Below are 15464 nucleotides of genomic sequence, written 5' to 3'. Positions count from 1 at the left end.
CCTTGGTTCTAAATGCCCACATTATAAGCTCTCTCCAGTAGACAACAAGCTTCTTGAAAATACAGGCTGTGTCTCATTCATCATTTTTTTTCTTATAGCATTAATCTCAGTGACTAGCACATAAGGAAACTCATAAATGTCATGAATGAATCAATGAATATCTCAATGCTTCCCCACCCACACAAAGAGATAAGTCTTATGCAAAGTTAGAAATACAAGTGTCTAGTGATAAGAAGGATAGGGCATTTTGAAGCAGCTAATCTTATCAGTGTAGAACTCTATTTGTCAGGACGTTATCCTGAAATTAAAGCTACTATACCTCAAAACTGTCTTGGTATATATTAATAGTGGTAGTAGTAAAAATTAACAATATAGCTAAAAATCATTAGACATTTGTCATAGGTAAGCAATATTTTCTTAAAAAGATTTATCCATTTATTTTAGAGAGGAGGAACACACAAGCAGGAGTGGGGCCTGGGGAGAGGGAGACAGACTCCCTGATGAGTGTGGAGGCAGCAGCAGAGCTTGATATCATGATCCTGAGATCATGACCTGAGCTGAAATCAAGAGTCGGAGGCTTAACCGACTGAGCCACCCAGGTGCCCCAGGTAAGTGACAAATGTTTAATATGCACGATTCACTTGATTCTTGTGAGAACCCTAAGATGTAGACAATGATCTCCATTCTTTTTTATGTAGATAGTAAAACTAGGATCAATAGAAGTCAAGTGGCTTGCCTAAGTTATACATCAAGTAAGTGTTGGAGCTGCCCAACAAACCTGACAGGCATTGCAGCCCTCATAACTAACTAATTTGATCAGATATTGGAGGTGGAGACTCAATGGTGAATGATAAAATACTTTGCTACTTGTTAGCAGGGTGAATGAGTCGACTTCATGCTTTAATTTCTCTAGCTTCACATGGCTATGGCATGGAAACTAAACCATAACAACCAACTGAAAACACTTAGCACAGGACTTCCCAAAAGGGAAAATCCTCTATGAATTGCAATATTGTGCATTATTAAACATATGAGTAACAATTTCCATCACAAAGTATCAGCTATATTCCTCCTAGCATGAGTCATCTGAATGTAATTGTTTTAATATCTACTAAACTCTTCATAGTGAACTTCTTGAAAGAAACAATCTTGTTAAGTCACTGTTTACTGCTTCTACCATCTTCCACCAGCCTCTCACAGTGTCTTTTGCAAAGTAGCTATAATTAAGTGCTTCTTGGAATGGAGAAGTAAAACAAGTATAGATACTTATTCAAACTAAGAATTCATCTAAGTCTACTATCAACATACCTTAATTATTTACATAAATCCTGGAAAGAAGGGAAGTAGTAAAACTTACAGGAAATAACTACCATTGCTAAATGACCATTATTTGTGCTCATGTTCCAATGCCAGTAAATTGGCAATGTATTCCGAAACAAATTATATCAAAGCATGCCATGAAATATATCAAATGTAACATGACTAAAAGGCTGCATCTTCTGAGTAGCTGCCTTTGGGAGTAGGTTAGTTGATAGTGTTATCTATTGCACTTCTGGAGACAATCATGTCACTATCCAAAGGGTTATTTATTTTTATCCTGATCATAACCAGGGGATGTTATTTCCAATAAAATAGGTATAGTGACTTTCTAATTTTCATATTTTGTCAGAAAGTAGAACATATATACATTAAAGGCTCAGAGTAGAGAGAACTAAAAGTAACCCCTGAGTTAACAAAGTGAGCAGCCAGCATTTTAGAGATAATTATGGAGGCAAACAATGTCCATTGCAAGAATAGCTATTTATGTAAAGAATTTTTAAAATATTTTATTTATTTATTTGAGAGAGAAAGAGAGCACAAGTAGGAGAGAGGTGCAGAGGGAGAGGGAGAAGCAGACTCCCCATTGAGCAGGGAGCCCCCAACATGGGGTTCAATCCCTGGACCAGGAGATCATGATCTGAGCCAAATGCAGATGCTTAACCAACTGAGCTACCCAGGCGCCCCTAGGTAAAGAATTTTTTAAACAATTTAATACAGAGTGTGAAGTCTCCAATTTTAGAAAGTTTCTATCTAAAAGCAAAATGTCAGGAGATAAGATTACCTCTAGAGAAATTAAATCAGAGTCTCTTCAGATTCTGTACATTCCCATTTCCTGCTTTTATTACCTAGGGACTTTTGCCTCCTCCCAAATTCTCTGAAGGAATTTTAAAACCAATACTTCTATTCATGTTTTGATTTCTTATTGTAGTTCATGATCTATGACCAAATTTTTCATCTAGATTCAAGCAATATTTCCCCAAAATTCTATAGATAGATATATGGGACAGATAAACCCAACTCCATCACTGCCGATCTTCTAATGTACAGAAAACAGAGTTACTGTACTTTGCAAGAAAGATACAGGCAGTATTAATATTACAAAGAAGGAAGTAGATAGTAAAGGAAATGCAAATAAAGTAAGTGCCAAGAATTTGGTACAAGTGATTGAGGAGAAAAGCTGGTTCAAATGTGAGCTACATACAGCAGATAAAGATTTAAATATTTGCTGTTGAGAAAAGAAGTGGAGTTATAAATAGACTGTGTGAGAGAGGATTCAGCCTAATGGAGAGAAACACTATGTTGGTGGTTATAGTTACCAGAATAGTATTAAACAGACAGAACTCATTATGATGATATGAGTCACTCAAGGTGATTTCAAGAATATTAGTAATAATGCTGGATAACACATTCTAGTAAATAGAGGAGAAACTAGTAGGAAACAGTTGGGGATTTCTGGTAAATCAGTCAGAGTGAGGTAGTATGGATCTTCTAGGTCTTCTGACAAATACTATATGCACTATAATGACAAACTTGAATATATATCTGAATTCAAGAACAGAAAATGAACACCCTAGAAACCAAAATAACAAAACAAAACTGAACAACTCCCCTCTCTCTCAAAAAAAAAAAAAAAAAAAACAGACCAAAATTGAATTTGATACAGGAACTGGAGCTGAAGCCAAACACTTCATGGTGCATTGGAACAATATATTGGGCTTAAGAGAATTTTGAAGCTCCAGTAAAAATTGAGATGAGGACTATGTCTTTGAGAGACAAACTGGAAATTTACTATATGCTTAAAAGCAAGAGGCACAAGGGTCGGTTGCCAACCAAAAAACAAGGACTAGAAAATCTCTACTGATCAGTTTAAGGAAGCTCTAGAATGTGCATCTGGAACAATGGATAGAAATCAGAAACCTAAGCTTCTACCTTCCAGCAGTATAACCTTCAGATTCATAATTCATACTAATTATGAAGCAAAAGAGAAAATCCTGAAACTCTTCCTGAATCAGAAATATCTATGAAGTCCCAGGAGAAACAAACAAAATATCTCTTGGTAGGAAAATGGTGATAAAATAAATCAGTAAATGAATGAAGTTTAAGTTTTAAAGTAAATCAAGAAAACTCTGGTCTCAGATAAATAATGGAGAATGGTATTAAAGATGAAAGACTCATTGGAGTGTAGAATTCGGTTATCTCTGGCAAGGGGGTCCCTCAACGAATACAACTTTTGATGAAATGAAGTCACAATAAAATAACTTTTTTAAAAAATAAAAAAGATGTGAATAGCTGTGGCAGACAGGTAATAGGAGCAACAAACATGATCTTATATGCATTAAGAACAAAATAGGGACTCCTGGGTGGCTCAGCAGTTGAGCGTCTGCCTCGGGCCCAGGGCGTGATCCTGGAGACCCGGAATCGCGTCCCACGTCAGGCTCCCTGCATGGAGCCTGCTTCTCCCTCTGCCTGTGTCTCTGCCTCTCTCTCTGTGTCTCTCATGAATGAATAGATAAATAAAATATTTTTTTTAAAAAAAGAACAAAATAGGTAAAATTATTTGAAAGGAAATTTCCAAAAAACATTTGAAAATATTCAAACAGTAGAAAAAGAATAACAGACTGTAAAGAAAAAAAAGTAGATATGAAAATGGAAACAAATGAGTAGATTTGATTGCACAAACACATAGAAGTTTCTGAAATGAAAAGAGTAGACAGACCTAAATTTAACAGCTCAAAGATCTGGTTGAGGAGAGAGGATTAGTGAACTGCCAAATACTTCTCAACAACACCAACATAGGAAAAGCACGAATTCTAAAAAAGAATAAACACACAGAGATCAATATTAAATGCAGAAGTTATGAAGAAACATAAAATGTCCAGAATGACAAAATAAAACACATTTAGATTTAGATACTGGATAGAGAAATGATAAAAACTTAAAGCAAAATATGAATTTTTTTTTAATATAGAGCCAAAGACAGAGCAAGAGAGAGAGAGGAGGAAGGGGCAGAGGGATAGGGAGAGACAGTCCTTAAGCTGACTCCTTGCTGAGTGCAGAGCCTGATCTGGGCTTGATCCCAGAACCGCAAAACCATGACCTGAGCCCAAATCAAAAGTCTGACACTTAACAGACCGAGCTATCCAGGTGCCCCCAAAGTCTGAAATTCTTAATAAGACCCATTATTTACAAAAGAATAATAACCATACTGATAGCAGACTTCTTATTAGCAATGATATCAGAGGTAATTATATAATATCTTTCAAATACAGCAGAGAAATAACCTTAAAACTAAGCTTATAAACCCAATAGCAGAATCATTCAATGGTGAGAGTAAAATAAATACACTCTCAAACATGCAAAGACTGTGAAAGTTTGCTGCTTCATGACACAGGATGCATTTCAGCCAAAATGAAATTAAATTCCAAATGTAGGAGTAGGGTGAGTTGCAACAAAAAATGGGGATCAAACTGAATGGCAAATATATTAGCAAATCCAAAGACATATTTATGGAAATATATGGCTCTGGAGACTGACAGAGAAATTAGAAACAAGGTCAAAATATAATAGTCGAAAGGAAAAAAAAAAGATGGGGGAAGAAAGGGTGTGTTTAGTGCTAAGGTCTTCTAAGATATCGATAACATTTAAATAAAAAAGGAAAGTGAGTAAAAGGAGAAACCAGTCTTGGGGAATGTACAAAAGTATAGATATTATTGGAATGTGTCAACATGCTTGAAAGGAATCTAGGAAGTAGAATCAGGTAAAGACCATTCCCTAGGAGGTTTCTGAATACTGTGCCCTATTATGAGAAGGTTTATGGTATTTAAATTAGAATAATCAGAGCTTGAGTAATATCTCCAATCAACCTGTGTACAATGGTTTTCTCTTAGTAAGACAGGGCTCATGCACTTATTTGAGTGTAGCACTTGGCTTATGATAGAAATATGAGAAGAACAGGTAAGAATAGGCTCTGGAAAGTGGAAATGCTTGGTTATTTTGTAAACATAATAACTAGTTATTTCTTGTAAGCCACAGACACACCCTTACTTCACTTAACAAAAAAATGCACTTTTAAATTGATGACTTAGAACTTGCATAAAACAGAAAGCAAACTTATTATGGTAAATGCCTATAATTAGTCCACAAAGACAACATTTGCTGTCTAAAATAGGCCTGAATACAGAAGCCCACATATTTTCCCGAGGCAAAATTCCCCATTTTCACAATGAATTTTAACTTGAAAGAAAATAGTTCCTTTTGTGTGCAATTGCTTTTTCCTTTGTGGCAAATCCCTTCACCAGGTCTGATTGTGAGAAATGATACATGAAACACTTGGAACTACAACATCTTGAAAATAAGCATTCTTTATTGGGATTTTAAAAAATGGAAAGGTAACACTTTGCCAGTGTTGAGAGTTCTGATTATAATCAACACGAACAATAGATATTTAAGACACGGACCTAGGATTTTCATATATGAAAGGCTGCATTAAATACAATGTATGCCTGGATTACAACTTCTCTAAACAGTTGGAAATGCTTTCAAGGTATAAGTTAATACAACACACTGTATAGTGTGGTGACCCTTTACCATGCTCTGGTTGAACAATGCCTGACTAACACAGCAGCCTTCCTTAGTTGGTCTGTCTGTCTTTCTCTCTTTCAAATGAAAGGCATCAGAAGCCAAAATCAGGCAATTATCCTTTACTCCACGCATTTCTTCTTCTCTTATTTTGAATTCATTACTAAATCCTTAGACTCTTTATAATTCCATTCATTCAGATTCCTCTCATGGACTGATGGAAATTCTGTTTTTCCTGATTTAAATTTTCCCCAAACTTCATTAATTCAAGATATAGGTATTGTGGACTGTCTTAGCCAGTTCAAACTACTGTAACAAAATACCATAAACTAAGTGGCTTATACAATTCATTTCTTAAGATTTGGAGGCTAGAAATCTGAGATCAGGGAGCCAGCATGTTCAAGTTCTGGTGAGAGCCCTCTTGCAGGTTTTAGACTGCCAACTTCTTCGGAGAGCAGAGGAAGCAAGCAAGCTCTCTCCTGACTCTTAAAGGGCGCTAATCCCATTCATAGTGGCTTCACCTTTATGACCTCATCTATTCCTGATTACCCCCTCCAACGGCTCTGCATCCTAATACCATAATACTGGGGGGTGGGGTTTCAACATGTGACTTTTGGAGGGACACAGACATTCAGTTCATAACAGGGACACTTATTATGTACCTGTCATTGTTCTAGGTATAGAGGATACAGTTTCGAACAGAATAGACAAAAATCCTTGCCTTCACAGAGCTATGTCATGGGGCAAACACACAGTAAACAAGAAATGTTACTAAATATGTATAGTTTGGACAGTTAAAAGTGCTAAGAAGGAAAAGAAAGTATGGAAGGGGAATGAGAAACTATGGTGTTCAATTTTTAGTAGGGGAGAGGGAGATGGCTCTTTACTGGGAGTTTGATATTTGGCTAAATATGTGACCAAGTTCCATGATGAGCTATAAAATCTGGAGGGAAAGAGCTCTGGGAACAGAGAAAAGTAGGTTCCAGTGCTCTCCATCTTGTAGCTATTATGTTTAAATAAATTCAGAGATTTTCCATTTCTCAAGGATAGCATTAAATACATTTTATAAAATATTCTAAAGGCCTTTCAAAATAGGGTTCCTAGACCTGGTATCTCCTCCCCCTGACTATTCCCTGGGCCCTAATTCTTGGAAAGTGCCAAGCACTTGATCATCTCAGTGACAATTGTTCCAGTTATTTTTTTCTTTTCATTTTTTACCCACTTCTGTGTCTGACCAGTTTTCTTTTTTTTTTTTTTAATTTTTTTTTATTTATTTATGATAGAGAGAGAGAGAGAGAGAGGCAGAGACACAGGCAGAGGGAGAAGCAGGCTCCATGCACCGGGAGCCCGACGTGGGACTCGATCCCAGGTCTCCAGGATCACGCCCTGGGCCAAAGGCAGGCGCCAAACCGCTGCGCCACCCCGGGATCCCCCAGTTTTCATTTTTTTTAGGACCAAGTTCAATGCCATCTTTTCAAAGAAGACCTCCTGAAACATCCTGCTATTTGAGAAATGCAATTATTCACCATTGCCTAACCTCTCTAGAGAAGCTTCATGATTCTTTCCTAATACAATCGAGGTGTCTATTATTTTTCTTTTTTCACTTCTTTATTCACCATTTTACCATCTGCCTCTGTCCTTATAAAGAAACAATAAAGCAGAGACCTCTTGCATTTTTTTTCTCTCCTCCTGGAATGGCTTTTTCCCAGCTCATTCCATATTTGTGCCTTATCATCCCTCAGTTCTTAGATCTACTGCCATCTCCTCAAAGATGAGCCTTCCCCAAAGTAGCTTTCTTCAGGTAGCTGTTTCTGACACATAATGCTTGAAGAGACAGGTGTGTAACCTGAGTGCGAATTGGCTTAGAGTAGACAATGCAGAGAGGTAGCAAATGTTTTTTTACCGAAGGAAAAAACAAATGTAAATATATATATTTATATGTGTACGTGTGTGTCACATAGTTAATACCCATAATGTACATAAATGTACTAAATTCATTAATGAACAAACATTTCAGAGCAAAATTTGACAAATCATTTGACTATGAAATTCAAAGAAAATTCAAAATTGCAATATAAAAAGATACAAATTTTTTCAAAGACAAAACAATTTTCAAACACAGTACCTATAAGCTCTCTGTGGGGAGGAATTTGTGTTTTTGTTTTACTCTTATATCTCTAGTCCTAATATAAAATCTGCACACAATGTTTGTATGTGTGTGTGTGTGATTAGCTATCATTTGTTCCTAAGAGATTCAAGAACATGATGTAGCTATTCAGTGTTGTGAATGTGTGGAGAAACAGACACTATTTTTAGGACTGATAATTTGGGAATATCAAAATTCGGGTGCCCTTAACCCAGCTTTTTAACTTTAAGAATTTATTTTACAACATGCCAATTTTATGTAACAGAATGTGCACTTAAGATCATTTTGTAACAGCAAATGACCTAAAAAAGTAAATCCACATCAACTGAGAAATTGTTAATGGGACTCTTCTGGGAATTCCAAGGTAAGTTTCATATTCTGTCCAAGGAGGAAGTTGTCATATTTCTTCCTGTTTGAGCATTTATAGGGTAAAAGTTTCTTGTTCAATCTTGTTTCCTTGCTAATCTTTAGATCTGTAAATTTTCTGCATACTTTTTGATAACCTGCTCCCTCTTTAATTTTTTTTTTACCATTACATTCAATTGGTTTTGGTTATTTCAAAGCCTAGTAAGAATTATGGTCATTCAGTCATAGTCAACAGATATTTATGGAATGCCCACTATATGGAAGGTATTAGACCAAACAGTGATTCATACTACTTTGATAGAATATTTGTAATTCCTCTTTTATGTACCCTACATGGTAAATAAATCTGAATTTTTTTTATGAGGATAGTGAACTATTTATCTTTTAGTGAAATTAAGGCTGTAAAAAGGCCAGGGAGAAATTTATTCCCTTTTAGCAATGCTAAGCATTCTAGAAAACAAAATATTAAAATTGGTGAATTTTTAGTGGTCTGTCTCATCAAAAATTTTATCAAATCATTTGGAACAACTGGAGTATCTAAAACAAACTTCTATAATACTTTTCATTATCAGTAATTCTCAACCAGGATAACTCTGCCTCCCAAGGGGCATTTAGCAAAATCTGGAGACATTTTTTTTATTATTGTGACTGAAATGTTAGGTAGATGCTACTGGCTTTTAGTGAATAGAGGGCCAGGGATACCATTAAATATCCTGCAAGGCATATAATAACAAAAGATATATTCCTTTGCAAACATCAATAGTGCCAATGTTGGGAAACCTTGACTCACATGTTTAATGTGAACAGTTTATGATCTACGACTCTTCAAATAACCTAAGAGTGAAAAAGTGAATATGCCGCACTGGATTTTTTTCATACAGAATTAGACCAAGGAAGATAGAATCATTATTTTGTACATTTAATATAAAGTGTATAATATTTATTCACATTTTTCCTTTGATTTGTAACAGTTCGATTAAATTACAATTGCAATCAGTTAAAACCATTAAGTGCATACCTGGTTGGCTTCTCAAGTATCTAAGGATACACAGCTGGAATGAAAACAGATGGAAGGTGTAAAGGAGAAGATTCAATTAACATTTTTCCTTCTAGTACATATTTCACAAAGAAAATCCCCTGAGATTGAAAATGAGACCTTAATTCAAGAAATATGGTGCCTTTTTACCATGTTAAAGAATAAAATCCTTTAACATCTTTTTATGTCATTTGGTGTTCAAACCTAATCTATGTCCTTAAGGTCAAGACACAAATATGATAACAAAGAAATTCTAAGCTAAGAGCTACAAAATTACTATACATTAGAACACTAACCAATTTAGTGGCAGCCTGATTCTTTCAAGAGTCTTTCTCTATTCCTAATAGCATTATAATTGTTATTATAAGATTAGATTTGACACTATGATTCCTAAGAATGAACATAATGAAAACACACCATTTATTACAGTGCTAGCAATTATCTCGCTGTGCCTTCATCAACATCTAAAGAGATCAATGAAATGTAGTTAATCAGATGTTGAAACATCCTTATTTTGAAAGTTTAATGCCTCTTTCAATGCTAATTTAAAATATACTAAAATTGAATTTGGCCATTCATAAGGCTGAGGTTGTTTTTCAAATGTCTCTTAGGGATCAACAAAGAATTGTAAAAAGATTAGCTGATGGACAGAAGTAAGGTTATGTATGTATTCACTTCAATTATTTCAATTGCTCAGAGTGTTGCAGATGCTTTCAGTGTAAAACATTGTAATTATATGTCCAGTATTTAGCAGGGCTCTTTCAGATTTCAAGAAAAATATGGGTAGTCAACTTACTATGGGATGGCAGTAGAAGAAGAATATATGAGGATATAAGGAAATACAGACTGCTCGGCAGTAACTGTGTCCCACAGGCCAAGCTAATGTGTTACACCATTCTCATGAGCTAGCCCTTCTTTGTTAATGCTTTTACCTACACTGCATTTTTTTACGAACATTTCCACCACTGTTTCTTCCTGAGGGCTTCTACTTAGGGGTTTCCGTGCATCTTATCCCTTCTGTCCTACTTTAACGTAGACTACTTCTCAGTGTTATTCATATCCAGAATCCTCAACAAGAAGGTTCTAAGTTGGCGATTTACTAATCTGGTAGTCAGAGGTTTCAAGTCAGACCTCTACACAGGCAATTGGCTCCTCATGTCCATTCCATAGATGGCTGTCAATTCCTAATCCAATGAGTTTTACCTAGGATTGCAGGTTAATGGGTCTATAGTAATGCCATGGAATATGAGGAGTGATTGTAGTCCTCTTTCAGACATGAACTGCTATGTGATATGCATTCAGAGCTTCATGGATTTCTTGAGTTTATCCAGTTATCAATAATTTGGGTAATTTATATTCCTAATATCATGGTTAGACATTTTATCTTGAAGAAACCAAATTTTACCACAAATAAAATGTACACAAGATAAATTTTTTAAAAAGATATTGTAATTATTTGGTAAGTTCTTTATAATGCATTCATCAGTAGACCTTTTCCCCAAAGTTGTGACAAGCCTACAACTAGCCATCACACAATATTTCACTAAACCTAAAAAAAGAAGACAACATATTGCTCAGATTATCCAGAATGGAGAATGAAAATGTGTAAGTAATTAAAGGGGTAGATCTTGATATAAGCAGGCAAACAAAGAAACAACAACAAAAATCCTTATCAAGGAAAAACAATCATAGGCGATTAAGTAAAGGGATGTTTTTCTCACCGAAAAACAATGGATAATGACAAACAAGATAACTGTCAAAATGCAAGATACTAGGGACAGAATTCACTAATTATCAGCAAAACAGGGCTACTTGGTGGTGTAATATACATTTGGCCAACAGAAGATAAAGTAAATAAAAACTATGTTTTTTGGATTTGTAAAATGGTAAAAATACAAATAATAAATACAAATAATAAAAATACAAATGCTTGACAAAAGCATGGATAAATCTATGAAAAATGGGCACATAATAGGTCATTTTACCCTTTTAGTTTTTCTGGGACATAAACTTTTCAAGGTGGTAGTAGGATAGATAATTTCAAGCCAATAATAATGTATTTTTGTTGAATTCAAATAGAACACTGATTTAAAAGGTCCATATGACATTATTTGATATGGAATTCTATTTTTTTTAAATACACAACTCACTTTCTTCAGAATACCTGTTAAATTTGGAGAGATACTAATACTTCTTTTTAAATACACAACTCACTTTCTTCAGAATACCTGTTAAATTTGGAGAGATACTAATACTTCATAAGATACTCTTTGGAAATTTTTTTTTTCCTTTACTCTGGAAAATTCTACAGTAAACTGTGTACAGGCAGATTTTATGTACTGCAATATAAGTTTAGTCTTTACTTTGAATCACTATTAATTATATGAAAGTAATTAAATCAATAACCTAACAATGACTCTACAGTTGTATTATAATATATAAAATTGAAATAACAAAGTCCATTCCCTTTCGAGTTCAGACTAATTGCTCCTTTTTAGTACCTTTGGAAAAATAATGCCTATTTCCAAAAATTGACAGAAAAGTAAACTTTAAAAAATTCTTTAAAGAGCACAAGTGCAGGGGATCCTTGGGTGGCGCAATGGTTTGGCGCCTGCCTTTGGCCCAGGGCGTGATCCTGGAGACCTGGGATCGAATCCCACGTCGGGCTCCCAGTGCATGGGGCCTGCTTCTCCCTCTGCCTGGGTCTCTGACTCTCTCTCTCTGTGTAACTATCATAAATAAATAAAGAAAAAAAATATTTAAAGGGCACAAGTGCCACAATGACTATACTGCATGTGTTAATCAATTATTATAAATTAGAGTTAAGAACAAAAATAATTGCTGAAAACCAAAATATATCAACATTATAGGTAGCCTATAAAGAAAAATATACAATAGCTGATATCAAATCAACTTTTCCACATTTAGTTGAGAGAATAGTCCTTCAGAACTTATAAGGGATAATTTTAAATGAGTTATTTGACCTATAATTTTAAAAACTTAAATTACTCTGTTTATTAATTCCTGATTGCAAACCTTGCCGACCAGCATAAAAATCCTTAAATTCTAAAAGTACCTTGCAATAATTTATATCAAAACTTATCACTTATACCAGTTTAAAAATTTTCCCATGATTACTGATGTATGCAAAAACAATAACATTTATTTATAATGGGAAAACATTTAGAAGAACCTCTATTATTAACAACATGGCATCGAGGGAGTAAAAACTGAGAACTTCATATGATAGGATAGTGTTAATCCCCACATCAAAATACCCAATCAGTTCTCCAAGGGTGAGTTCATGGGTCTGTTAATTATTAAAGGCTCCTCAGGTGATTCTGATATCACCAGAAGAAACCATCATTGTTAGACAAGATATTTAATGACTTGAAGACAAAGTCACAGGATGTTGTTTGGCAAAAATACAAGTGAAGATAAAATGTGCACAGGGTGAGCCAATTTTCATGTAAAAGCCTGCACTCATGTATGTGTATGTGTACATACTCACATATACATGTATATACACACACACATACACATAATTTTAATAATTCCTGCACTAAAATATCAGCACTGGTTCTCTCTTGGTGATATGAGTGCTTTTTTGTTCCTTTTGCTTATGTATAGATTTTAGTTTTTCTGTAGTAGATGTGTATTTTTTAATAAAAAGCTATTTTTAAGATAGAAGATGATCTTCCAAACACAGTGGTTGGCAACTGATAGTGGGGAAAGTACAGATCTAGGGAGAAAGGAGCATAATCCAAAAGCTTGATTGTATACCCTGATTAAAGCCATGCTAACTGATAAGAATTGGAGGCAAACCTAATAACATACAACTAGTAGGATTTTGATGTTCACAGGCTGGTTTAATATTGCTCAAGCATTTACTTTTTAAAAAACAGTTTAAAAACCAATAATAAATGGTACTATTGGAATAAGGTTAAACCTGGGTTCATTTAAAAAAATACATGGGAATATTTTGCTCAGCAAGTAGCAGCAATCTTTAAGACAGCCTTTTAGGCACAGGCAGAGAAGTCTGAGATGGATTATGGTAACCCTGCGTTGCCCATGGGGACTCCTTGCAAGGCAGTGGGGTAATGAGGAGAGGATGTTGATGACTGTGGGACCCTAAGTGAAGTGGGAGATGAACAATTCTTCGAAGGCCAGCCCTCTCCCCAGGACCTGCTGCTTTACTGTCACAGTGAGAATCTACGTAGGAGCCAAAGAGAGGAAGGATGGAAGTGGAGGAAGAGTGAGCCCATCTGAAGCATGACCTCCTTTTATGAAAGATGCTAAATAAACATCCTCAGTTGGAGTATGGTAAAATCAGGCTCTCTGCCCACAGCCTGTAATCTCTAACCAAGCATCAGAAAAGATAAGTGAAGCCCATCTTAAGCCAGAAATCTGATAACCTGCACACCAGTCTATTAATGCATCTGCTGGATCCTTTCTGGGTCACTGATATGTATTACCCACTGATGTCCCAATTTCCTGTTTGGGTTTTTAAAAATTTCATCTTTATTGACGTATAATTGACATATAAAGGCGTAGAATATTTAAAGTGTACATAGTGATTATTTGATGTACATATACATTGTGAAAGAATTTCCCACATTTGTTTAATTAACATATCCATCACCTGACATATTTATCTTTGCGTGTGTGAGAAAATTTCAGTTCTACTCTCTTCGTAAATTTCAATTATACAATAATTATAGTGTTAATTGTAGTTACCATGTTTTACATAAGATCCTCAGGCCTTATCTTATAGTTAGTTGATAGTGTGTATCCTTTTATCAAACTCTCCCTATTTCTCCCACCCTGTCCCCCCCTAGCAACCATTTTTCTCCTTTCTGTTTCTATTAGTTTGCCTTCTTTTTTAAGCTTTTAAAATTTATTTGAGGTAGGGGGAGGGGTGGAGGGAGAGGAAGAGAGAATTTTAAGCAGATTTCATGCTAAGCATAGAGCCAGATGTGGGGCCTGATCTCACCATTCTGAGATCACAACCTGAGCTGAAAACAAGAATCAGATGCTTAACTCACTGTGCCACCCAGGTGCCCCAGAATATGTCTTTAAAAAAAGATTCCACATATATGTGATACCATGCAGTATTTCTTTGTCTGGCTTATTTCAGCTCGCATGATATCCTTCACTGTTGTTGGAAATGGCAGGATTTCCTTCTTTCTCATGGCTAAATAATATTCCATGATAATATTATTAAGTATTATTACATATAATGGGATATTATTATTATCATTATTAATAGATAATATTGCATATATAACATCTTTATCAATTCATCCACTGATGGATATTTATGTTGTCTCCATGTCTTGGCTATTGTGAATAATGCTGCAATGAACATGGGAGTGCCAATGTCTCTTTAAGATCCTGTTTTCATTTCCTTTAGATATTTACTTAGAAGTAGGCTATCTGAATCATGACTCTATTTTTTGAGAGAACCTCCATTTTGTTGTCCATAGTAGCTGTGTGAATTTACATTGTCGTATATTTTTAATTTTAATGGTGTCACTCTTACATTATATAATTTTTAGAAAGATCAATTCATTAATCTGTTAAATTCAAAACAAGAAGATAATTTTTGTGATTTCTAAATGCATTATGATTGCTTAAAACAAATTATGCATCAGTTTCCTACAAGCTGCTGTTAACAAATAGCATGCACTTAGTGGCTTAAAATATAAAATACTATACGTTTATTCTCTCACTGTTTGAGACGTCAAAAGCCCAAAATGGTTTCATTGGGCTGATACCAAGGTGTTGGCATGGCTGCACTCTATTCAGAGGATCTAGAAGAGAATCAGTTTCCATGGCTTTTCCAAATCTTAGAGCTATATTCCTTATGTTTCTTGGCTTATAGCTTTTTCCTCCATTTTCAAAGCTAGCAAGCAGTATGACATCTTTACATCTCTTTCTGCTTTTATCCTCACATAGCCTCCTTCATCTTCTGCCTATGTGTAATCTCACTCTATCTCTCCCTTGCAAGGATACTTC

Source organism: Vulpes vulpes, chromosome 4 (assembly GCF_048418805.1).
Source record: "Vulpes vulpes isolate BD-2025 chromosome 4, VulVul3, whole genome shotgun sequence".
Lineage (NCBI taxonomy): Eukaryota > Metazoa > Chordata > Mammalia > Carnivora > Canidae > Vulpes > Vulpes vulpes.
Note: the sequence above shows the minus strand (reverse complement) of the source record.